At 41.5% G+C, this 24,727-nt stretch overlaps 1 long non-coding RNA gene across 1 annotated transcript; it reads left to right on the top strand.

Moving 5' to 3' along the window:
- Positions 1–1,928: 1,928 nt before the first annotated feature.
- LOC115815736 (uncharacterized) lies at positions 1,929–17,349 on the top strand. The gene is made up of 3 exons (XR_004025396.1): positions 1,929–1,975; positions 11,112–11,197; positions 17,262–17,349. It is a non-coding gene; the product is annotated as an uncharacterized LOC115815736 (long non-coding RNA).
- The last annotated feature ends 7,378 nt before the right edge of the window (positions 17,350–24,727 follow it).

Raw genomic sequence — 24,727 nt, 5'->3', positions numbered from 1 at the left:
CGAAATTGTATACGACCACTTAATACTGTAAAATAAGTGAACACACACCCCTGCGAATGTACATTTGATCAACAAATGACCCTTGCTGTTCTGAGACCCCCCTGGTCTTTGGCAGTACACTCATCTTGCTGTTTGCCGACAGAGTTGCGGGGGCAGGCAACCGTTGGAGTGGGCTTTGCCTACACGGAGGGCAGTACAGTGATGAATGGAACCACAGCATGGCCGTAGGCTGAGCAGTTTGTATCGTTAACTTTTTCACGAGCAGAATATAGGGCAGAGAGCCCCTCCTCGCCAGATGTTACGCCTATAGCAACAAAAAAAGAAAAAGAAAAAAATAAATAAATAAAACAAAACACGAGAGAGCAATCACCGCGTTTGCTGAGGTCTTACAGCTATGTTTATATTTTTGAAAACACGCTAATGTCTTTATATGAATATAAACGCTTTATTACAAAAAAGAACGAACATTGGAACCGAACGTTCCATCTGTGACGTAAAACAGTTTCTTGTCGTTTTAACTAGACGTGTATCTCTTAATCTTCGAATACTTATACAATATTATAAAATGTGCAAACTTTTTAATGTTGACAGAGCGGTTGTTGATCGAGGTGGGGCAGCAACTCGATAACGTTACCAATTCTATGTACTTTTATAGATGTGTAAAATAAAAGCCCAGAGGGTGGCGCTCTAAAACCACAGATTAGAGATCACCACTGCGCTCTAACGTGGTGAGACACACACCAGTCGTACACTCGTGCAGATGCAGCTTTGATAAATTTTACTGTCATCCAGCATTAAACGAACTGTGCATTTAAGACCTTGATCAAGGACAATGAGACTTTTTTTTCTGCGTGGGATTAGATTGATGTTGCTCTCAACGACTGTTAGCCGGACTACTAGAGCGACCTATAATCATTGTCATCTGTAAGACTAAATGAGTAAATTCTTAGTTATGGTCACTAATGCTTCATCAACCAGGTGTGTTCTGTTAACGCCACGCTTAGGTTTACGTCAAGAGACAAGACATTTCAATTTAGGGGATGATCACGGAAAACTACAAGCAATGAAATCTATTTATTTATCGTAGTAAATACTATTTGGTTTCATAATTTGATATAATGGGATTAGGAGTAAATCCCCATGCATAACTTTATGACTAGTATATTGAAAGTTTGTCCACTTTTGCCCCTGCAAGAACTTATCAGTTCCGACGCACACAGCTATAGAAACAGAGCAGGCAGCGCATAAAAATCAATCAGAACATTTTTAAAGTTGGAAAATGGATTGAAAATTAAACTGCCACGGGGATCTATTGCCTGTCTACTTCCTTCCACATGGGTTTGTCCTTCTCCTGAACTTTCACCTCCCGAACTTGCTACGTTTCACTGGACAAAGTGGAGGAAAAAAAAAAAAAAGAAAAAGAATGCTCCCTTTGCCTCAGTTGTAATTAGCCCGCTAGCCCATGGCCACTTTCACTTAACATTCTGTTCTTTAATCTGTTTAATATCTCCTAACATAAATATCCCATTTTGCATTGCATTCAAAAATGCAAAAAGCATGACGGTTTCATATAAAGCCACTCTTTGCGTGTAAACAATTTTGAAGCTGTGGGTCTGCACTGAATGTTGTTTACCCAGCAGGTGGATATGACGTCATGGACCTTGGAACATCAAAAAATAAAAACAATCCAAATCCGCGAATCTTTTTTTTTTCTTACAAGGCGCATTAAACTGTAATAACATCAGAAGCAGCTCAGTCTCCAAACGAGAGAGAAGGTTGTGTGAAACCTTGAAACGGTCCTTCCCATTGAATTGAGCACAGGGCTTGGTTACACTTAAAGTTAGCTCCCAAAGCGGAGTAATATTGCTGTTTACAGTGTGATTATTCCGTGCTCTCTTGGTACACAAGATCGCGTAGAGTTGTATATCAAGCACGAATTTTGCCTGCTGCACCTATCAAGCACTGTTGAATTCCGGTAAGTTGATCATGCTGTTGTCCTTCTGTGTGATATCGCGCTTGCTGTTTCGGCTCTTACACATGGAGTTAGTCTTTGTTATCACATTGTTTCCGATTGTTGTATCTAAATGGTGAAACAAACAAATAAACAATCAACACTCAAATTAACGGTAAGAACGATTGTCTGTTGTCTCGCTTTAAGGGCAGTGGAGTTTTTTCTTTCTATTCGTAAAACTCAGTAATAAAGGAACAACACACAACGACTAACTCTACTTTTCTAGAAGTTAGCTCCGTAGCTAGCGAGTTGTTCTCTTAATTCTCGCGGTTGAAACCTAGAAGTGTAGCTTATTTCATTTGACAGTGCATGAATGAGGCGAAACTCGGGTCTCTCGAAAATAATGCGTAAACTGGATGATTGTGTCGAAAGTTGCAAACTTAAAGCGTGCGTTGCAGTTTAATCGTGAAGAGAAGTTCTGAGTGCCGAGATTTCCCTGGATCACAACCAGGAGTTATGGGGCTTTTCCCCACGTGTTCCCTAAACCACAAACATCGGTAGTTGTAGGTACAATAATGTCGGCTCAACTAAAGTGAAATTGTCTCACTGAAATTGTCTTTCTCTCTTTCGTATTTTAATCTCGCTGAACAGGACACGCATGGGAAAACCGGGGGGCTGTTATGATTATAGATATTATACTTCATGTTTGAAACTACTTTGGTAGTCTTGGAAAGTCTTTTCAACCCAAGAATGTTGATTTAGAAATGAACTTGAAACGCTTGAGTTGCTTTATGGAGCATTTGGTTTTCGACTTGACTGTACAGTAGCCTGTGAAACAGTTAGGTTACACGCATCCCTTGGAGTGTGTTGCACACATTGTGTGTACCTCCTGCTAATATGTTGCAAGTATTAGTTGTGATAGTTTGAGATATGACTGTAAATTACTAGAAATAGGCTACAAAGAGTCAAATAAATATGCTAACAGGTTACCTTTCGCTTTTATTTTTACTGCGCCCAAGCAATGTATATGCTAGACATCAAAAGATATTCATTATGAGTCCTTGTCTGCAGTTAGAAGATTTGCTAACAACAACTGTGTTAACGTTAAACTCGGTGTTACAAAAAAATCGATTTAATCGTAACGACAAAGTAATGCCGTGGTCTGTCTCTCTTGTAGAACAGCATATTTGGATAAATAATTGCTAATGACTTTTAGTGTTGTATTGTTGTCTTATGGTTTATACGAAGTAAGAAATCATCTGAAAAGATTTTTTTTTTTTCACCCACGAAATGCAGTTGCTGGTTATTAAGAAGTTGGTCGGCGCTTTCTGCTCTCATTGGGCTACAGTAAATTACAAAACTGAGAGAGAAGGTCAGCCCATACATTCTGAGAAACCTGCTGTATTTGGAAATATTTTGAAAGTGTTTGGAACAATAGGAGATTGTTAGCGAGAAAAGACAATTGTAAATATACTTACGTAACCTCACACACTTGCAGTGTATGTAAATGCACAGACGGAGATCACCTTGTTAGGCCTGATGTACGCGTTTTTAAGAAAAAAAGTTGCTTATCAACAAAACACCATTAAAAATATTTGCTCATTCAAAATATTAATAACAGTAACAAAATGTATAGTTTTAAGAGACATCTCTGTCACTGATATGTGAAGAGGCTTGATGTCAGAAGATTTTTTTAATCATTATTATTAATTGACAATCTCCATTTTCTCTCTCTCATATTTTTCAACAATTGACTGTGAGCTTCAGAAAGTAGGCGCACACACACACACATATATATATATATATATATATTTTTTTTTAAATTCATTACAAAAAGTAAATAAATAAATAAATAAGAGGCCACTGAAGCTTAAGCATCCAGCATTGGCAGAGTTTTCTTTTCCTTGGTCTTTGGATTAGTCATTGTCTGAGGGGAAGAAGGAAAGAGAGAGAGAGAGAGAGAGAGAGAAAAAAAAAAAAAAAAAACACTTTTTGTGGGAGAAGAAAAGTAAACAGCCTCGAACAAGCGAACCTTGACAACCCAGATTAAGAAAAACAGTGGAGATCAAACAGGGCTGCTGCTGGGCTGTTGTCATGTGCCTGCCTGGGAGAAAGTGCAGTAGACTGTTTGAACAGCCTCTCTCGGCTGTGTGTTCACTTATGCAGAAACAGTGCTTCTTCGTCAAAAGCTTGACCCACTGGTTAAAAGAACGGGATGAACTTTCTGTGCAACTTTCCATCTCTTGTGTTAAACACCTTTAGCTTTTTTTCTTTTTTTTATTTTATCTTTCAGGGCTGTCTCGGTGATTTGTCTAAATGATGGCAACCCGGGATAGAAACGCATTTAATGTCTTTCCTGGGCTGCCTTGTTTTCAGCTGGCACCGTCGAGTTGACTTTCTTTAACCGTGGTCGTAGCGACGGAGGGGTGTGTGTGTGTGTGTGTGCGTGTGTGAAAAATGTTTAAGTTCGAATTTAACATGAAACTGGAGACTGAGGGCACACACAGCGGGTCGGTGTGATGGTTAGTGTGTGTCATAAGAAATTGCAAGGCCCTGGTTTTTGAGGTGTGCTATTTTAGGTCCCATTACTGAATCACTTCAACCCGAGACAGTGAAACCTGTGACTCAGTCACTTTTACATAGAGAAACGGAGCACCTGTAACTTTCTGCTTAACTTTGGCTGAGGTCTGTATCATTTGTGTGTGAATTTGAATGTATCTCCTCCTGCACTGTTGGTCTTTGAATCATGCATTAGTAATACAGTATTAGAAAGGTACGTTTGTCACAGAACACACTCAAAACTGGGTCAATGTGTCCTTTTAACAAGGTGAGGATGACCATGCGTGGAAATATAGTGTTCACACATTCAGTATGGATTCTGTTTTATTTCAAGGTCTCCCCGGCGAGTTTGCATTTTACATACTAATGTTCTCCTACATTGTAACTACTATGTAAGTACAGGTTGTAATAGCAAGCCTGTGAATTTGAAACCTCTCTAATCGCACCACTGTGACTTATAGTAAAATGGTACCATAATTGATACCTGTTTCGTAATGAAATTGCACTTTGTAATTTTAGATATTGATGAAGATATTTGAATGAACGATGTTAATGTAAACCAAGCAAGATGGTGATGGAGACATTATTAAAAGTGTGTGGTTTTTTTTTCTAAGTGTCTTGCTGATACTGTAGGTTTGGTTTCGATTCATCAATACATTTTCTTCAAGTCTCGAGAGTTACTTTCTGGTGAAAGGTCCTTCTCAGCCCTTGCTTTAGAGTTCTCCCATAATCCTTCTCTCCATAGATTTGTAATACACTCTGTCCTCTTAACCATACTGACCCTTAGATTGAAATATATACGATATTTTTTTTGGTGGGGGGAGGGGGGTGTTAACATTCAGAAACATCAGGTTTTGAAGTTTTTAGCCGTACACCAGTCTGAAGTTAAATGAAGCATCTTAATGTCTTAAGGAAGGGCATTTTGAGTAATTTGCTAACTTGGGGCAGGGTGGGGTGTGCGTATATGTGTGAGGGTAATGAATGATAATGTAAAATAGAGGTTACATTGATCCAGCCCCTGTAGTTCATTTGGACAGCTGTTGTCTCCCTGCGTTAGGCAGTGCCACACTGCGCTCCCCGCGATTAAGGAGGCGCGCCGTCGGTCGGGTGGTCGGGCATGGCCTCAGGTGAAGACGTTAGCATCCCGTCCGTTTCCATGGAAACTGCGGACGCTCCGTATGGCCATTATCTTTCTCAGCTCTTAATTATGGCTCTCTGTCCCCTCTCTTGTCATCCGCCTCAAACAAATGAACAGATGAGTGTTGTTATTATTATTATTATTATTATTATTATTATTATTATTATTATTATTACTTTTTTTCTTTTTGGTTCCAGAATTAGTTTAGATGTGCATTGTGGTGATTGATTTTACCTTTCACGATTTTTAATTAGTATTTTCTAGATTATTCTGATAGCCTGTATATCTCTCTTCATAACACATCTGATTCAGTACAAAATCAGCCACAATTTTGGGACACCTAAGTAATGATGATCTGTGTTTATGTTCTTTGCCAAAGGATTTACATTGGTTTTGTGTACTGTCTGTAGACTATGCGATATGTAATTAGTATATTATGCCATATTACGGATATGAGCACTAGAATCTCACACTTTATGGCCTGCCGACACAGAAACACGAAGGTGGAGTCTCTCTAGAAACTGAAAATTCATTTGAACGGCACAGTGGAGATTATGAATTGTCTTTGTTAACTGAAATGAACTGTCGAACCACTGTTTACACCATTTAACCAACACAACCACTGTTCTCCATGTCTTCACGCTGACAGAGTTAAGATATGAATGATAAGATATTAATATTTTGTTTTCTTTTTCTGACAATGGATATTTATTGTGGTGGAGCAGTAAACTTAAAACTGCATGTTTTTTGCAGTTTATGTAGACTTTTTTTTTTTTTAGAGAATAAAAGAGTTCTTGTATTTACAAACAGAATACAACAGAAAAGGGGGGGGGGGGCATTTATGTGAATTATGGCGAATTAAATGAATACATTTTTTTTTCTCGCACGATTTGTGTATCCAATGATGACGGAGTCAACTCTGTACTGTTGTGTCTTGGTTCATATAGAGAAGTAAGAGTGGCATTTACGTGTTCGAGAGACAGTATGAAAAACGAAATCTCACAATTCGGCACCGACTCATAGTGAAAACTATAGAGACTGCATATCTGCACACCTCCCCTTCTCTCACTTGTCTTTAGAGTCATTATTACCATAATGAGAAGCTGAAGCAGGCTGTGACCTCCAGGTGAAGAAAACTCCATATTCCCATTCAGAATCCAGATTCACTCTGCATTGACTTTAGTGTTCACATTGGTTTATTCTTTAAAGTTTTTTTTTTTTCTCCCAGATTTAACTCTCTCATGACATTCTTCTAACAGTTATTGTTTTCTTTATGGATTTATTTATTTTCTACAGATGTATTTTATTACTTCTCAATTTACTCTCGCTGCTTACTCAGCTCACAATTACGTATTTCTTAAACATTTATTTTTTCCCTCGCAAGAATTACTCTGTCCTCTCCAGAATTTTTTTTTTTACTCCCTTATTCTAGTTTTAGTTTATTCTTTACTAACTTCTCTGCAGAATTAGGATTTCTTGGATGTAAATGCCCCACAATCCTCCAAGTCAAACCCAAATTCTTCTACAACAAAACTCTGAAAAAAAGTTACACAGAAATCTTGAGTTCCAAGAACAAACAAAACAAAACAAAACAAAAAGTTTTTTTGTTTGTTTGTGGGTTTTTTTTTTTTTTTGGTTTGTTTTTAATGTGAGATAAAATTTGTAAAATTAAATCACCAGTCTGGTCCGTGGATACGTATAAGTTTGACAGCAAATTATAATTCCTTCTTTTTTCTGCTACACAACTCTGTCAAAGCCAGAAGTTAGCTGTGCTTGTACAACGGCTGAGCAGGTTTATGTGATGATGCACCTTTCAGTTTACAATGGGTTTTGTAGCACGTAGTTATAGTTTTACAGTGCAGTTCTACTTGCCACTGTCTGTGCTGTGTACTTTTCTGAACGTGTTTCTGTCAGCCGTCATGATTAACATTCATTTTTAATGCAGAGGTGATCGTGAATGCCCCAGTGTCACCAGGGGTACCTAAAGTAGTGGTATTGTCCACAGCCTTGGCATAAATTGATCTGACAATAACAATTATTCACTCATTTATTCTGAAAGATTGTCATTCTTCAAGTAAGTTGATGATGTGCTGCTTTTTTTTTTCACATTTTTTGTAAAAAATTATGAAGTTATATCACCAGCCCTTGACCTTGCAGTGTTGTATAGCTAAATATGAGATAGAGGATTTGAATAAAAGCTGTGTATAACTCTTGTGTACTTATTTCATGAGCTCCAGTGAAGTTTTTAACACACATAACAGTCCCTAATTTCACTCTATGCTCAGAGAGAAAAAAAAAACCCAAAACAAAACTGGTTACTAAGCAACCCAGAGATACACCATGTGTTTCGTCCAAAACTACAGCCAGGAGATCAGGCTCCATGTCCTGCCATTGGATCTCATTGCCAGACTGATTGAATTAGCTGATAGATTAGATGTTGAAATGGTGTGATAGTCACCCTTCTCTCTCTTGGCCAGCTGTGCAGCTGAGAGCTGAGCAGAGATCAGGACACTGGATCAGTTTCTCTCTGATCCTGGCCTCCAGAACTTCAACATCAGCCACCATATGGTTGGATCACCAGTTGCCATGGGGAAGTTCTAAAGCAGAAAAAATGGCACAGATCTTTCTGGAAGCTTCACACGCAGTTGAAGATGCCATGTCACATGTTCCATTAGCATTCCTGAGTACATCCTGTTACATCTATGTCTTTTTTTTTTGGTTTGTTTTCTTTTTTTTTTTGTAGAGAAGTTTCTCTTTTTCTGTTCAGGCAGAGGATCTAGTTCAGTTTTCAACCGTTTTCTCTTTTTTTTTTCCCCTGATGGTTTTTATTCAGCTTAATTCTCTCGCTGACCATGATGCTTTGAGTAATTTAGCACCCGTTTCCTCTGTAGTTTGGCAAAATGTGGATATTTCTGGCAAAATCAATAAGTACGTTTGGCAGTAAGTATATTGTCTGTACTGAAATGTTACGCGTGAGTTTACGTTCTGTGAATACCAGGGGTCAAAGGCTGTTATGACCTTGCGTCGTTGCATTGTGACGTCACTTTTCATGTTGCAGTACTGAAATCTTGTATGTAGCCCTTGGTAACGGTTCGTGAGTTCATCCGACAGTTGTTTTTTTTCTCATTTGCTCCAAAATTTAGTGTTTTTCCCCCCCAAAACTTTTGTGAATAGGTTGGCATCAACTGAATATTTCTTCACCAAGAAATAATGAAGACATCCAACCAAAAATATTTACTGTACATTTTCTAATTGCTTCATGTTGTGGTCTAAGATTCGTCTAAAAAGCGTCGCTCTGATGTGTTGAACGCTTTTGCAGAGAAGTTCCTGAATTCACTTTGCAATATTTAAATGCAGCACAAAAAAACAGAACAATTAGCTCATTTGGTTCTTGCAAGGTGTGTACATGCGTTGCCCGCCGTTGTGTTGGTCACAAACTGTTAAGTCAGTTGTTAATCTTAAACCGTTAGCATTTTTACCCAGCCGTCATGTTTGGTGCTGCATTAACATTTGTGGTGTAAAAAGCCCTTGACTTGTGTCTGTGAATATGATCCTGGTTCTCAGTTCCACCCTGACAAGAGATTTAACATGGCAGGTCCTTCTCCACTACCATCAGAAAGCAAAGGAAAGTTTTTCCACTTTGATCATGTTTTTTTTTTTTGGGAGGATGGAGGATTGGGGGGGGTGGGGGATTGCTCTGGCGCTTGGTGCTGGGGCTTTAGACGTGATAAGCCATCTGAATGCTGAGATGAGAGCTGCCAGCGCTTAGGACTGTCTGAGTGGCAGAGAGAGAGAGAGAGAGAGAGAGAGAGAGAAAGAGAAAGAAAGAAGCAGTAATGCATATTTTGTTGTCTGGTTATTAATGCTCTCTCTGTCTCTGCCTGCCTCTCTCTCTCTCTCTCTCTCTCTCTCTGTCCCTCTCTCTCTCTGTCCCTCTCTCTCTCTTTCTCTCTCTCTCTCTCTCTCTCTCTCTCTCACTCACTCTGTCTCACTGTCTATGTGTCTTTGAGTTAGGCTAATGTTTTCTCGCTGCTAGGGTGTGTGAAAAGGACACGTTTTAACTACTCTCTCAGGGAGTAACATTTTTCCACCCTCTCAATATCAACATGCCCACAATTAAAACCTTCTTAACGAGTTGGCTGTTTGTGTGTATTAATTACCTTATCAGGGCTCGTGTATTTTAATCATTTTGTCAGTGGATGGTTTTTGCAAGTGAATCGTAAGATAAATTCAAAGGGTACTACACTGATGAAACTTTACTTTGATGTCGGGGGTTCTTTTTTTTTTTTTTTTGTATACACCATATTAAAATGTAACACGTAAAATGACTGGCGTGCTGTTTTGAACCCTGATGAAATAGGGTTGTCATAATTGACTGGTTGTTTCTTGTTTATGTGATACGTGTGTACGTTTATCAGACGCATTCTAATGAAGGACGTGTAATTAGCTAAAACACTTCACTCAAAGGACCAACCAGTTGATCTTCGGAATAACGTGAACGCTCGAAGGTGTCCGTTTTCATTTATCTTTTCTTCGCTCTGAAGAACCGAAGCCGACGAGAAAAGAGGAATCATGTGAAAATTAAAAAAAGCATTCAGCAGTACACCTGACATTTTAGGGAAAGGCCCCACACTGACCAAGCAGTCCCCAGGGTATTGCAGCTGTAGCTTCAGCACCTTGAGTTTCCAGTCCGGTGGTAATAAACAGGAGAAAACCTACCCTGCTGAAGGCGGGGCTCTGGACTTGTGAGATGTTGTTCGCGATAAATGCAGTGACATAACTGCTCTGGGGAAACGTACGTTTCCCGCATTTGCATATTGGTAAGATCGTGTATATTAAAGTTAATTACGACGATGGGTACAAGGCTGGGCACACCCCCTCTTTCCCCGTCTAACGTCAATACAGTGGAATAATAGAATCGGTGGAATACTTTTGGTACATTTCCACAGAGACAGAAGAAAAACAGCATTGTTGTTATTTGTCTGTGTTAGCCAAAAGCATGTGATTCTTGTTTACTCGTTCCGTTGTCTTGTAAACAGGGTGGGGCCCCAAGACTCCCTTTTTTTTTTTTTTTTTTTGTAATTTTGTGGTTACTTTATTTATCTGTGTTGTTTCTTGCTTGTTTATGGTTTGTTTGTTTTTTTGTCCCCTGATTGGGCCTCTCTCTTCTGACACCCATAAGTTACTTTAAGACTCTTAAGGCTGTCTGGAAAGTTAGATGCGTCTCTGTGAAATGCTATGATGCAGTATTAAGTTTATTTGAGTACAGCTTGGTGAACTGGTAAAAAGTAAGATGTGAGTGCAGTTACGTGTCTGCCAAAGGCACTTTCCTTGGGATGGTGTAACAGGTTATCTACACCTTTTGGGTGTTCTTCATTTCCTCTTAAGCTGTGATCATGTCAGCTTCATGTTGTATACCAGGTAATATCATGAGATGAGTTGGATTTTTTTTTTTTCTTTCAGATACCACTTGCAGAGACTTCTTAACAGGGACTGTGACGTGTGTTTCATCTTCACCGTAGTAGCCTGCAGGGCTTCCCTCCTCACAGGTAGGTACCCCTTTCTCTCTCTCTCTCTCTCTCTCTCTCTCTCCCTGATAGAAACCCCTAAGTTTGACTCTGACATTTAAACTGCAGAGTTCTCATCTCACCCACCTGGGGGAAACCATAATGTGGCACTGAATTTGTGGAAATTTAGTCATATTTTTGCGTGACTCATCCTTAATTAATGCTTGGGTAAGAATTTGGTTAACACAGTGTTATAAGTGTCATGCTTACCAATGTTTAAGAGCTTCTTCTGAGCTCAACCTTGACCTAAAGACCTCAGTAGAAAGTGCACCATAGTGAAGAGTCATTGTTTTAGTAGGTAGACCGAGTATACTACACATTAACACGGTACAGTACAGTCAGAGTTGAGTCCTCTCTCCTTGTATAAAGATGAGGTTTCACTGTCTTACATAATTCAGAGCTTTCAGTCAGTACATCTAAGACCTTCATTTCAAAAAAAAAAAAACGGAAAAGAAAAAATGTTGTTATGAATCTGTACAATCACAGACTGAAGCATAGAGCTCCCTGTCTCTCTTTTTTTTTTTTTTTTATGAAAGTGTTTCTTCTAAAACACCCACATTGATCCTCTGTGTTTTAAGCTGAGCTTGTTCTGTTGGTGTTACTATGTTGGGACAGATTGGTGAACCAATTCTAAGTGACTTGAGGAAATTCTCAGAATGTCAAATGAATTGAAATAGCTGTGGTTTCTTTAAGTTGGCTAGCTAGTTTCCGCACAAACTTTAGCCTATTTCTTCTCATTGAAGCTTGGGCCCAGATGTGTACAGGTGTTCCTCGATATAAACACAGTTTTGACTCTTTGCCCCTCCCCATTCTGATTGAAGGCTTTACAACGTAAGTATCGTATTGGCAGAAACAGTGTGAATATGTTTCCTATCTGTAATGAGTTCATCAGTGATACTGCGGTTTGATTCTTGTCCAAGCCATTCACATTCACGCCTACAGTTAGCAAGCCAGTCCATTCCTGAATGACACCCGTAATTAAAGAGTATTTGCTGTTATAATTACCATATTCATTGTCTGTTTATGAGTGGCGCTCTCGTCTGTAGCATATTGGGAGACGTCTGTGGTCTAAATGGATCTGAGGTTCGCTAATGCGGGAGCAGAAATGTGTTTTCGCGTGGCTAGCGTCTCCTCTCGTTCTTTATCCGGCCTTTTGACAGTTTCGCTGTTTGTTGCACGTACGTCGCAATTTGGCTGACAGCGGTAACTGGCTCCCGAAATAACCAAATTATTTAGTCATGGCTTTTTAACGGGCACAACGGCAAATGGATGTTAAGTAAATGATGCAATTTATTCCCTTTTCCCCCCGTTGCTAGACTGGCTGCCACGGGACCTCTGCCAGCTTTAAATAAGTGGTACCCAGATGGTATTCACATGACGCCCACTTGGTTAGAAAACTGTTCCCGGGAATAACTCGGCTGCCACAACAAGCAATAGGTCAATTGAACTGGAGAGCCTGTTGCTTGCTGGCTTTACATATGCAAATCTGCTAATGTTGTGTCATTTTTGTAAATTCAGTGGGAAGCTTGTTTCTCAGGGGTCTTTAAATGAATTGGAAAGGAGCCCAGTTAATGAGGAAAGAGTAGGATAGGTAAAAAAAAAAAAAGAATAAATAAAAAGGGAAGACATTAGCTGGCGTAGCTTTTTTTTTTCCCTCTCCTCCCGCGGCCAACACGTTTGCCTCTCGCGCCCTCTGCCACTTGCTAGCTCTGCTAAGTGGTAAAGGGGAGCGTCTGTTACAAGGCTTCGGCTGAAATAGGATAGTCTGACGGACTCTGGGATAAATGATTTCTTTTTTTTTTTCTCCCTCCCCCCTCCTTTTCTATCTTCCTTTTGAAAAAAACCTATTTTTAGAAAGGTTGGAAGACAAGGCCAGAATCATCCTTTCGTTAATCTCTCTTTCTCTCTCTCTCTCCGTCTCTCTTTTTTTCTGTCTGCCAGTGCACTCTCTTTCTCTCTCTCTCTCTCTCTCTCTCTCTCTCTCTCTCTCTTTCTCTCCCTCTCACTCTGTCTCTCTCTGTCGCTCTCTGCCTCTCTCTCTCTCTGTCTCTCTCTCTCTCTTTCTCTCTTTCGCGCCCCCCCCCCCCCCCCCCCCCCCGGCCTCACCGTCTGTCTGCCACACTTTTACACTCTCTCTCATCAGCTACAGCTGTTCTGTTCTCTTGGTTTTGAGTTCTTCTCTCTGAGAAGTGAACTGTGTCGTCTGTAGCCCTTAACAGCCCGCAGCTGCTGGCTTGCTGCAGCACTACAGAGGAAAGACAATGTGGAAATGATTTTCTGCGGGAGAGAAATAAGTAAACAGTACACAGCACAATACCTCCACCAGACACACAGATTATGCAAATAAGAAGAGCGTGCTTGCAAATCGATAAGCTGTACTCAAGTTTGGTAAATGATGAGTGATGTCTATGTTACGAGTTGTTTATTAAGGCTGTTGTTTTCTGGTCTGCGTCTTCCTGTCCCGTGAGCGGATGTTTCAGGTGATCGGTATTCTCCGCAAATGTCTCCTTGGTTCATTAAGATAGTTTTAAACTTCTTAAAAGAAAGGAAAAAGAAGGTTCAGTTTAAGAACTGTTTGTTAAAGCTGGGTTCCTGCCAAGCGTGTATTGAAATCGAGATCATTGCTAATTGGAATCTTCAATGTTTCTTCAATCTTTCTTTTTCTTATTTTTTTTTTCTCCCTAAACACGTTGAAGACAGTGGTAATGTTTATTGGTTTAAATGTTCTATCCTGTGGATTTTCAAAGTGCATTAGATTGATAACATCTTGTAATTTGCCATAAACTAAACAAGACCGGCGAAGCTCTTTCCGTAATGGGCACAGCAGGATTTGGAAAAAGAATCATCTCCACAATGAACGGCTTTGCTACTCCGTCTGTTTTCTTTCTCCGTCTGTCTTACTTTTTCTGTCCTACGTTTCTCTCCCTCTTCTCTCCCTCACCTTGTGTTTCTTCTCCCGTTCTTTGTGCCGCTTTGCACCCACAACGGTGGCAAATGTTAATGCAGAGTCCCACGGTGGCTGGAGAATGGCTCTCTATCACGGGCGAGGCATTCTTCTAAAAGGGGAAAAGGAAGATGAATTTTGCCCATAAAGCCGGTATCACCAGGGCTTTTTATTCTAAATGGCTCTGGGGATTGTTATCTGTGGGAAGTGTGTCCTGCCTCCGTCGTGTTCAATCAAGTGTCCACTTAGCTGTGACTGCCAGTAATTGTTCCCAAGTGGGCCACACACTGACCTGTTAATGTCTGTGTTGACCTCTTAACCTTGTCAGCACGTCTTAGGGAGGGGTTTAAATCATGTGGTTCTCTCTCTTTTTCTCTCTGTCCCTCTCTCTGTCTCTGTTTCTCTCTCTCTCTCTCACTCTCACTCTCACTCACTCACTCACTCACTCACTCACTCACTCTCTCTTTCTCTTTTACTCTCCTCCTTTGCTCTGCGTTGCCGGGTCAAGTGGGCGTCTCTGCTGAGAGACCACTCTCTTATAATTGTCCCACGATGCAGTGGGTTAGTCAAGGGTGTTCTGGGAATGGTGATCTTATTAGACAAGACACAGGAGAGAGGCGGTAGTCCGCGGGTCAGGACATAGAACTGCGTAGCATCGGATCAGTGTTCCAGGTCGTGCTTTCTCCCCAGTCTGGCTAAAAACACACCCACATATGCACGCATACAGACAACACACACACACACACACACCCATGTGTGTGCACGCACACACACACACACACACAGATAGCGTCCTGTTTGGGTGGAATCACAGGATGTAGAGTAGTCATATGAGTACTAGGCATTAAAAGATAAATATGAGTGAAGATTATGTACTGTAAGTGAATGCTGAGGTGTTACTTTTTTCTTTCTGGCCCGCCTGTTGTTGTAATGTCTTGGTAACCGTCAGGTATCGACGTAGAAGCCAGTGGTTTGTTGACGGAGAAGCCGGCGTTTTTTGTCGCCGTGAGGTAGCAGGCAAACGCGGGCAACGTTATGTAGAACAAACAAAGACTGACTTTTCTGCCTGTTCTTGAAATGTGTAATATTGTGATAAACATGCTTTGGATGTAAACCTCAGTGAGACAAAGAAAACAGGTCATTGCGTGACGCTGACAAACATACACAAACAATCGTGCACACAGACACGTGCACACACACACACACACCACACACACACACACACACACACACACACACACACACACACACACACACAAGGTCAGTAAAATACTCCTTCAAAAGTGCCACCAAACTTGACACACAAATAAGTGGAAATTATCAAACTACTCTGAAGCGTCTTGTAAGTGGTTTCTTTTGAAACTGACAAGAGTTGCAATTTGTGTTAAAATACGGAGGATTAAAACCACATGTTGGAAAAGACTGAAGGGTGTTGTGTGCGGCAGCCTGGCATGCAAAAAAAAAAAAAAAAAAAGAAACAAAATGTTGACCAGAAATGTTGCTGTTACATCTATGTTGCAGAAGTGCCTCAGAACTTTCACCCAAATATATATATGTCTATATATATGTGTGTGTGTGTGTGTGTGTGTAAAAATTTTTCCCCCTAAAGGTCCTGGTGGCTGTATACAAATGTTTGGAGGTGGGGTGGGGGGAGGGTAGCACTCTAGAACGTCTGAAGCGGTTGGTGTTACCGATATAAATACCAAAAGGCATAGTCGTCTGTTGGGATCAACAAATTTTTTGAGTAACGACAAGCATGCAGCAAGGCTAATCAGCAGGGTTTTATCAGACAGTTTTCAGACGCTGGGGTTGAGGGTTGGAATGCGGTCTGGCTATGGAAACAGTTCTGTCCTAATGGAGTTAGTTGAATTCCATACACATGAATTATGTGGAGGTGGGCTGGCGGGACTGTGGTTTGTTCTGTCTGGTCCAGGTGCCGTTTAGCACACGGAGCTGATGCTGTAACCACAGTTACTGCTGTAACTCGTGTTACATTGATCGCGTGTGGAATACCGCACTTAAGACTTCACGTACATTAACCCCCCCACGCACCCAGACACACACACACACACACACTCTAAAACACACACTCTCTGTCACTCACATACTCACGCCCACCTTCTACACCAAGTGTAGTGTCTGCTACGCTGTGTTAGCCCAATAGAGGAAGCGTCACTGAAATGCAGTGAATTGAATATGTTTTGTCTCTGCTGGACACTATGTGTTTTTCCCCTTTGCTTTCCCTTCACTTGCTGTATTAGTAACCAACTTGAGTCATCGAGTTTACACACACCGACGTGTTTTGAAATTTTTCACGGAACATCACCACTTGATATCGCTGCACCACAGAGACTGATTGTCATAGCAACAATGGACGTGTCCTCCTCATTTAGCTCATTAAAATGTCATCACATGGCTCCTCATCTACCTTAATGAATGGAGAGCAGTCTTTGGTCAGTCACACACGCACGCACACAAACACACACACACACACACAGACACAGACACACAGACACACACACACACACACCTACACACACAGAAAACTTATAAAAAGTGTGTTTAACGAGGGCATTCTGGATTCTGCTTGAATTCTGGCCCTTGCCTTAACCATTTTGCTATGCAAAGCAGACCAACCGGTGGACCTCACACTAGCTACGCTTTACTCACTCTTAATATCTGACAGAGTTCCTGTGAATTCTGCCTGGTTTGCTGTTGTGGTTTGTAGCGTTTTGCTATTTGAGTTTTTTTTTTCTGTTCTATGTATTGTAATGGCTTTGCAGATTTGTTTGATGCATAGATATTATTCATATTGGAAGTGTTTGCAATGAATCTATCAGTAAATGTCATGAGGTGTCAAAATGTATTTAGGTCAGCAGGCATCTCTTGGAATCAGTGTGTCAAATGGAGTATTGTGGTTGGATTTTTTAATCACGTTTATTTTTTTTTTTCCTTCTGATTTATTTCTGATTCCTGTTTATGTGGGTTAAGACAATTTGGAGGGACTTCCCCCACCTTTTAGAAATGGTATCAATTCCTGTTTGCAATTTACTGATCTTCATAATTTTCATCCTCTTTCTAACTTTTTTTTTTCCTGCCCAGGTCTAGTAATCACCCCCAAGGCTTTGATGGTCCTGCCCTCGACAGCACGTAGCTGAATTTTCATTGGAAGAATGGAATGTCATTCACACCAAAGCAAGTGACTAAAGGTATGTTACGAGTCAAAGCACTTTTTTTTTTTTCTGAAACAAACTCAGTTCCTCTGGAGTTTTCTACCTTTCTGTGGCAGGAAGTAGTTGACCAAACAGAAACTTAGATATATCCCAGTACACTTCCGCAAAGATCTGAGAAGATCTTTGAATTATAGATAAAAGCGATATTTTATTAAGTGCAGTATACAAGCCCACCTAAGACAGAAATACCTTCAGAAAAGGAGAATAAAAAAGATTGTTAATGGAGGTAGCATTTGTGTCTCTGTGGGGCTTATTTATTTATTTATTTATTTTACTCAGAAAGCGTACAGTACCAACTGGGCCTTGGTAGAAAATGCAAATGGCATCTGGCCAACTACGCCAAGGCCTTAGAGTTCTTTTGAGCCTGAAACCCCCGTTTGTACCACCTTTGCGTGTCGTACCACCTTACATGCACGCATCACTGTCGCTCTTCAGTCTTTGTGTCCCACTTGAGTGGCTCCACTCTGATTGGTGGAATCCATCCTGCACTGTACTTTGGCAGCGTTCCAGCCTGTGGTTGCCAGCTCCTGCCTTGCCCCTGATCAGAAACGAACGTGACATTTGTGCAGAGGTAATGGAATCTGTGTGCAATTAAATCTCCGACTGTGAAGAAGAGTCTATCGCTCCCCCCCGCCCCACACACACGCACCCCACCGACTCTGCCTCTCAGCGGGGGGGGCGGCCACGATGATGAAACTCTCCCAGCAGGCACCGCAACGCGTCCCTCTCACTCTCAATCTCGTTGTCAAGTTTCGTTTCTTAAACTTCTCTGCTGAAGCCTCTCCTTGTCCTGGCAATTAATTACAGGGAGCGTCAATTAAACCCCCACCCCCCCCCCCCCCTTTCAAATATTGTCGGAGAATTAAATTTCAATTATAAAAATTACGTTGTGAACAAGTGGACGTTAACATTGGTTTAATGAATTCCGCTGAAGGTGACAGTTGTTCTTTTACTGCGGAGCATTGTTGGTTCATGCGCCTTGTTTTGATAGAAATGTGAAGTGGAGGAGAGAGAGGGAGAGAAAGAGAGAGAGAGAGAGATTTGGATAGAGAATGCATAGAATCAGGGGGCACATTTATGACTGCTTGTCTGTCCGCTATGCTGCTTTACTTCACGCCTCATTGCTGGCTTTTTGTGGCCAATGGCTAGACTCATTGATCTGTGGTGTAAAGTGCATCATTGGGGAGAGGGGGGGTCATTTTTCTGCTTCTCCTCAGCTCATGGTGCGTTTGCCCACTGGTACAGCCACGGGCCCCCCCCCCCCCCCCCCCCACGTTTTGGCTTCTGTGGAAGGCGTTTGTCAACACGACGCCTCCTTCACAGATGAGCAGAATACGGAGGTTCTTGGAGCGAGCTGCAGGGCAGAGGAGACATCCTTTTTCCTGAAGCTTTTCCTCAGAGCGCTCTCATATCTGTGTGTCAGGTCCACCCCTGGGTGGGACAGAGACAGGATGCTCTGGGTAAGAGGCTGCTTTGACCTCCTCCCAATCTAGGCCAGAGGGTTCTAAGAACCTGGTCTGCTGTGAGCCACAGGGAGGGCCGGGCCGGGCCGGGCAAACCGTTTCTGAAAATCGCGAACAGAATGAAGAGACGGATACACTTTGAGGAAAAAATTTAAGTTGGGATTGATAGTGCTGATCTACAATGTCTGAAATGACTTGTAGATGTAGATCTGTATTGAAAAATAAAAGGTTCTCAAAACCATTAATGTAAAATTAAAATAAATTCTTTTATGTGCCTGTTTTGATTTATTTATATGAAACAACTTGGCATGAAGTCTTTAGACCAAACTGAAAAGCCTATGCAATATAAAAATTTGGCACATATTGCTGGAGTAAAGATCAGCAAATATGAACATATTGTACAGTTTTAGAGTGACTGATAGTGTCTCGTCGATTAGAGGTTGATATTTTTGACACTGAATGATTGTTCCCTCGAGAAGGGTTCGAATGCAGAGCCACAGAGCCGCAGTTTCACGCCAGCGGTTTCAGGCCAGCGGCCCACCGTCTAACCTCTAACCCCAACCGTAAAAGATTTCAGTTTATTTCAGTTTCATTTCATAAATTTATCGGGAACGCACCTAAAACGGTTGAGGTGTCGATTAGCCTGGCGGTCGCTAAGATAAACCAAAAAAAAGAAACCGTTGTCGGCGCATGTGCTGAATGCCAGCGGCCTGAAACTGCTGGCGCGGTACTGCTGTTTGGCGTAAAACTGCGGCTCTGCAGACAGATCCCGTCGGTTCCCCCTGAGCCGCCTGAGCTGCCGCTTCTTTGACTGACAGGTCGGTGCATCTGTCATTCTTTATTTTTATTTTCAGTTATTTTTAGTCGAATTAACCAAGCTTTAACCAAGCTTTGCCTCTGTGATGGCTTTTGCGGCACGCGCGCGTGTAAGTACGTGTGTGTGCGCGTTGTTTTTTCTGTTGCGTGGGTGTTCACATACATACTTGTGTACGTGTATGCATACATGTTTGAGTGTGTGTACGGGTGTGGGTGTGTGTGTGTGTGTGTGTGTGTGTAAGCGCTCGCACTCATATGCTGACATGAATAATGTGTGCCGCAGTGTTTGGATCGGACTTGACCGTCTCATTGGGAGCAAAAGGTTAATTTGAGACAACAGTCAAAAGGATCTGTCTGTTTTCTCTTCGGCCTCTAAGAATAAAGGACTTTACACTCTGCCAGTGGCTTTTTTACTCCTGCTTCACAACATTTTGCTAAGAAACCTTTTTCCTCAACTTGATTACTCCCTGTTCATTTAACCTTTTTCCAGATGGTTCTGATTGCTTACACGGTCCTCAAGCTATCTAGATGAAGAGCTTTCTCCCAGGGAGAGTTGTTGGGCCTAAGTGCTCATTATAGATTAGATCAGTCTGACGGAGAAACAATAAGCAAATTATCATAACAGTACAATTACTCTTTATTAGTCAGTTATGCGGAAAAGTGCTTGAATATATGGGTGAAGAGATGAACTATGCATGTTTTGGGGCTTCAATTTTCCCTTTTGTGTCTATGAACTGGAGGGGGTTTACCATTAACGGCCAATGATCCATAGAGTGGGTGACTGCACACACACACACACACACACACACACAGACCACCCCCAGGGGAGGGAAATGCCTGCATATTGAGATGTTGCCCTTTAAATAACATTTGCCCTATGGGTCTTCTCAGAATTGGACAGACACAACACTCGTCTGTGCCTGCGGCCTAGTGGCCGTGGTTGTTGGAGGTTCACACTTTCTCTTTTTCTCTTTTTCTTTTTCTTTCTTTTTTTTTTTTTAACACGGTTCACCTCACCGCACAGAGACGCCCTCATCCAACCAGTCGTTCTCTTTAATCACTCCTCTATATACTGCTCATAGTATATGCTTTAGGCAACGATTTGGATCTCAAAGCTTGTGTGCAGCTAGATTTGTCACTCTATACACACTCTCACACACACACAGACACACACACACACACACACACACACACACAAACACAAACAGCCATTTCAGTGGAGAGGCTATAGTTTCTCTTGCCAGATGAGTGAGTGAATGCAATTTTTTCATGGCTAGTGGGTAATATGTTAGCCTTAGCGCCACACACTGCGTGGGGTCTCTCTGATGTGTGGTCAAACCACACAAGCGCCTGATGCATGCAGGCCTGGACTCTCATGGCCTACAGCCAGAGCTGCAGAATAGATACTGTCCTCTTACATCTTTCTCCTTATTACCTACAGGACATGGTTTTTTTTACCGTTCGAAAGTTTGATTACATGTCATAAACACAGGTTATTGAAGTCATTCCCATGTTTTCATAAAATGATGTGGAAAGTTTAAAAAAAAAGCAAAAAAAAACCCATTTCGAAGCAGAAGTGTTGTTCTTAATAGTTGATTTAATGGCTTGAGTTGGCAGGAATCTAAGTTTCTAGAATTTACTTCATTTTGAGGGAGCGCAACTGAGAACGAGATTACAGTTCGGATCATTGGTCAGCGGTTTCCAAAAAAGGAAAGAAAAGCAGGTGAAATGTGTGTTTCTGCTGGTCGCTGGGGTAAGGTCTGTTTACCGCAGAGAAGTTTTTCAACCGTTCCTATCTTCATAACGGCAGAATGAATCAACAGCGTTTTGTGTAAATCCAGCTATATGCCCTGCTTTTTGCCCAGACTGGCTAGGTTTGAAGGGCTGTGTAAGTGTGTCTTAGTTTAAAAGCGAGGTAATAGTCAGCTATCCTCTGTGCTGTATCACATTATTCTGCGCTCAAACACAATTTGCCTTGTGTATCCTTCACAGGAGAAACATTAAACCACTTTGTGAGCTCGTGAGACGTTTATGCTGTTGGTTGCGGCATCTGTATGAGTCATGTGATTACAATTACGGTCTGGTCTAAGTGTCACAAACTAGCCGTGTTGACTTTTTGTGTTAGCAGCCGCGCTACCAGAGGCTAATGGGGGCCCCTGTAGCTTTTATGTTGCCGGTCATGGGAGCGTGTTTGTTCCCTTGTGTCCCTCACACTTTAATTCACAGACGGTGCGAGTCACGCCCAACAGCAGTTTCCTGACTTTCTGGTTGGCTGGTCCTTAGATAATGCGGTAATGGAGGTCGGCGGGAAGGGAGAGGGAGAGGGAGAGGGAGGGGGGGTTCCAGGCCCGGAGAGGGGTCCCAGGCCCGGGGTTGAGGCAGCTGGCTGAGGAGAAGAATAGGAAACGTTGTCACTGAGGTGAAACTGCAGCAAGAAGCAAATTAAAGCTCATATCCCACCCACCCCCCCCCTTCACCCTCTGTGCTCTTTTCCTGTTTGGACTTGAAGGTGATTGGAAGCCAAGGCAGTGACAGTTGACGGAAGCCGTGTGAGGGGAGAGAGTATTTATTTACAGTTAGATGCTGTGATGCTCTTTCAGGATACGGATTCACGCAGGATGTGCTACTCCTCCCACCTCCTACCCTCCCTCCCTCCTCTTCCTCCTCCTCCTCCTCCTCCTCCCCCTTAGACCTCCTCTTCTCTGCAGGTCTGGGCAGCTCGCAGATTGGGAAAAGATGGCCGGAGACCTGGGTGGGTGACTACAGTGTGGAACGGGACCCGGCGCTGAGACTGGGCCAGTGCCGACCCGTTAACACTCACTCAGCACTGCTTCCTGATCTGCCCTGGGAGGGGTTAGCCTAGCACAGGTCACTGACAATAAGAATGGAAACAGAGAAGTGTGTGTGTGTGTGTGTGTGTGTGTGTGTGTGTACGTGCCTCGTACTAGGAATCCACGTGGCCATGTAGAAGGAAAGGGAAGATGTTGGTATGATAGTTCAAAAGTTCAGCCTGTTTCTTTGTAATTACCGAGCTGTTACATATGTTGTAATTCTGGAACATTCTTTATCTAGTAACTGAATCTCTGAGTGGGATGAGAGAGAGTGCTGACGTATAATTTACCATGGTTTACGGTATCACGGAGGAATTTATGATGAATTCACGCAATGTTATTAATAAGTGAAATTAATCGGCATTCAATGCCCTGACTTTCCTGACTGTGGAATTGTGTGTGTGTGTGTGTGTGTGTGTGCTGAGGAAGTGAAGGTGATAACAGTAAAGAATATCAGACTTAGTTCGTATCATGTGCCTTTCTCATCACTTTTCCAGGTCTAGGCCGACTTTGACCATTGTCTTCATATCTCATTGACAGTCTAGAGCTGACAAACTCATTACAATAACTCTTTTGATACTGTTTTTTAGCATGCCCAGCACAAGTACAAACTACCTTAAGTAGCATATCTGTGTGCTTTGCTGCGTACTTGGCTGTATCTTGAGGCCTGCTACGTACATGCCCATGGAAAGTTCATGTTTTTTCAAATTCCATCTATTTTTCAACTGGAAAAATTTAAAAACGATCTACCCTTTCAAACTCATCTTTGACCTACATATAGAGGGGGGAAAAAAACAAAACAACAGGAAAATGAATGGCTCTTTTTTGACTTGGTTCAAGTCGGCGCTGGTCCTCACAGCAAATCAAAGGAATGTTTTAATGATTACCCAACGGCGATTTTGCAGCGTGGACAGGAGCATTTTACAGCCAGCGGCTTGTAGCTGGAGTTAGCTTACAGGGAAATGAAACATCTTACAAGTGTGTAGTGCGTTTTTTTTTTTTTTTTTTTTTTTGACGACTTGAAAAGAGCATCGTATTTAATCTACTGACACAAACGTTTCTTGAAGCGATTCGCAGTGTTTATGATGCGATTGTGAATTATAGAAAAAAAAAAAATCTATAAATAAATGAAATGAAAAGGTAGTGATAGAAGTGAAATGGAATGGGGTAGCCTTTATGGTTTCTATTTTTTTTTTTTCCACATTGTATCGCTGTTATGAAATTGGATTGTGTTTTTTTCTTGTCTTTTTATTTGCTTCATTCTCATTTTAAGGGCATTTCTTTGTCCGTGAAGACAAATCCAGCGAGATAAGATTTTCAGTTCCCCATGTAGTTAACTAGTGCCAAAGATCAGCTCAAACATTTAAGATGTTGAGTATATGAACAGTGGAGTGTCATCCAAGTTCACGGCCTGCGTGATGAGATCCGTACATGAAACATCTAGAGCAAAGCAAAAAAAAAAAAAAAAAAAGGAGAAGAGAAAAAGAACAAAGAAAGGATGAATGAATGAATTGGAGATTGGAGGACTAAGAAGACTGTTGTAAGATGACATTACAATCCTCTCTGTAAGTATATAAGGTTAATGGCCTTAATGAGGCTTGAAAATGCATTGAGACTTTGTGTCTTACTTTTATTCATGGATCACTTGACTAAATACTAGAAGCAATGCACTGACCGTTTAGCCTCATGCTCTTGGAGAACGTGTAGAACTTCAGAAAGAGAGAGAGAGAGAGAGAGAGAAAGAGAGAGAGAGAGAGAGAGAGAGAGAGAGAGAAAGAGAGAGAGAGAGAGAGAGAGAACAGTACTTTGTTTAATTGTACCAACTTGCAGTGACAGCAGTGTTTCACTTCATTAATGTCATACTATAAGGACATTGTGTGGGGACCATATTTTATCAGTGTGTTCCACTGATTGGTTTAAATCTACAGTTTGTTGCGGGAGAAATACATACAGTAGATGAAAGTTCAAGAACATTACACAGGACCAATGGAAGAAAAAGAAAAAGAAAAAGAAAAAAAAAGCCTTTGGAATGTTAAACTTTCACGACGGGCAGCAAAATTTGTAAATAAACGGAGAAAATTAAGCAGGGAAGACGAAATGAATGTCTGTTTGGTCATGGAGATCACGACTTCATTATACATCTACAAATATGAAAAAAAAAAAGAATTATTCGAAAAATGTTACTCTCGTGTTTTCTCGGCATGAGACCTTATGGGGAAAAAAGT

The sequence above is a fragment of the Chanos chanos genome, chromosome 6 (assembly GCF_902362185.1).
Source record: "Chanos chanos chromosome 6, fChaCha1.1, whole genome shotgun sequence".
NCBI classification, from domain to species: domain Eukaryota; kingdom Metazoa; phylum Chordata; class Actinopteri; order Gonorynchiformes; family Chanidae; genus Chanos; species Chanos chanos.
The sequence above is the reverse complement of the archived record's forward strand: the minus strand, read 5'-3'. Positions and strand labels throughout refer to the sequence as shown.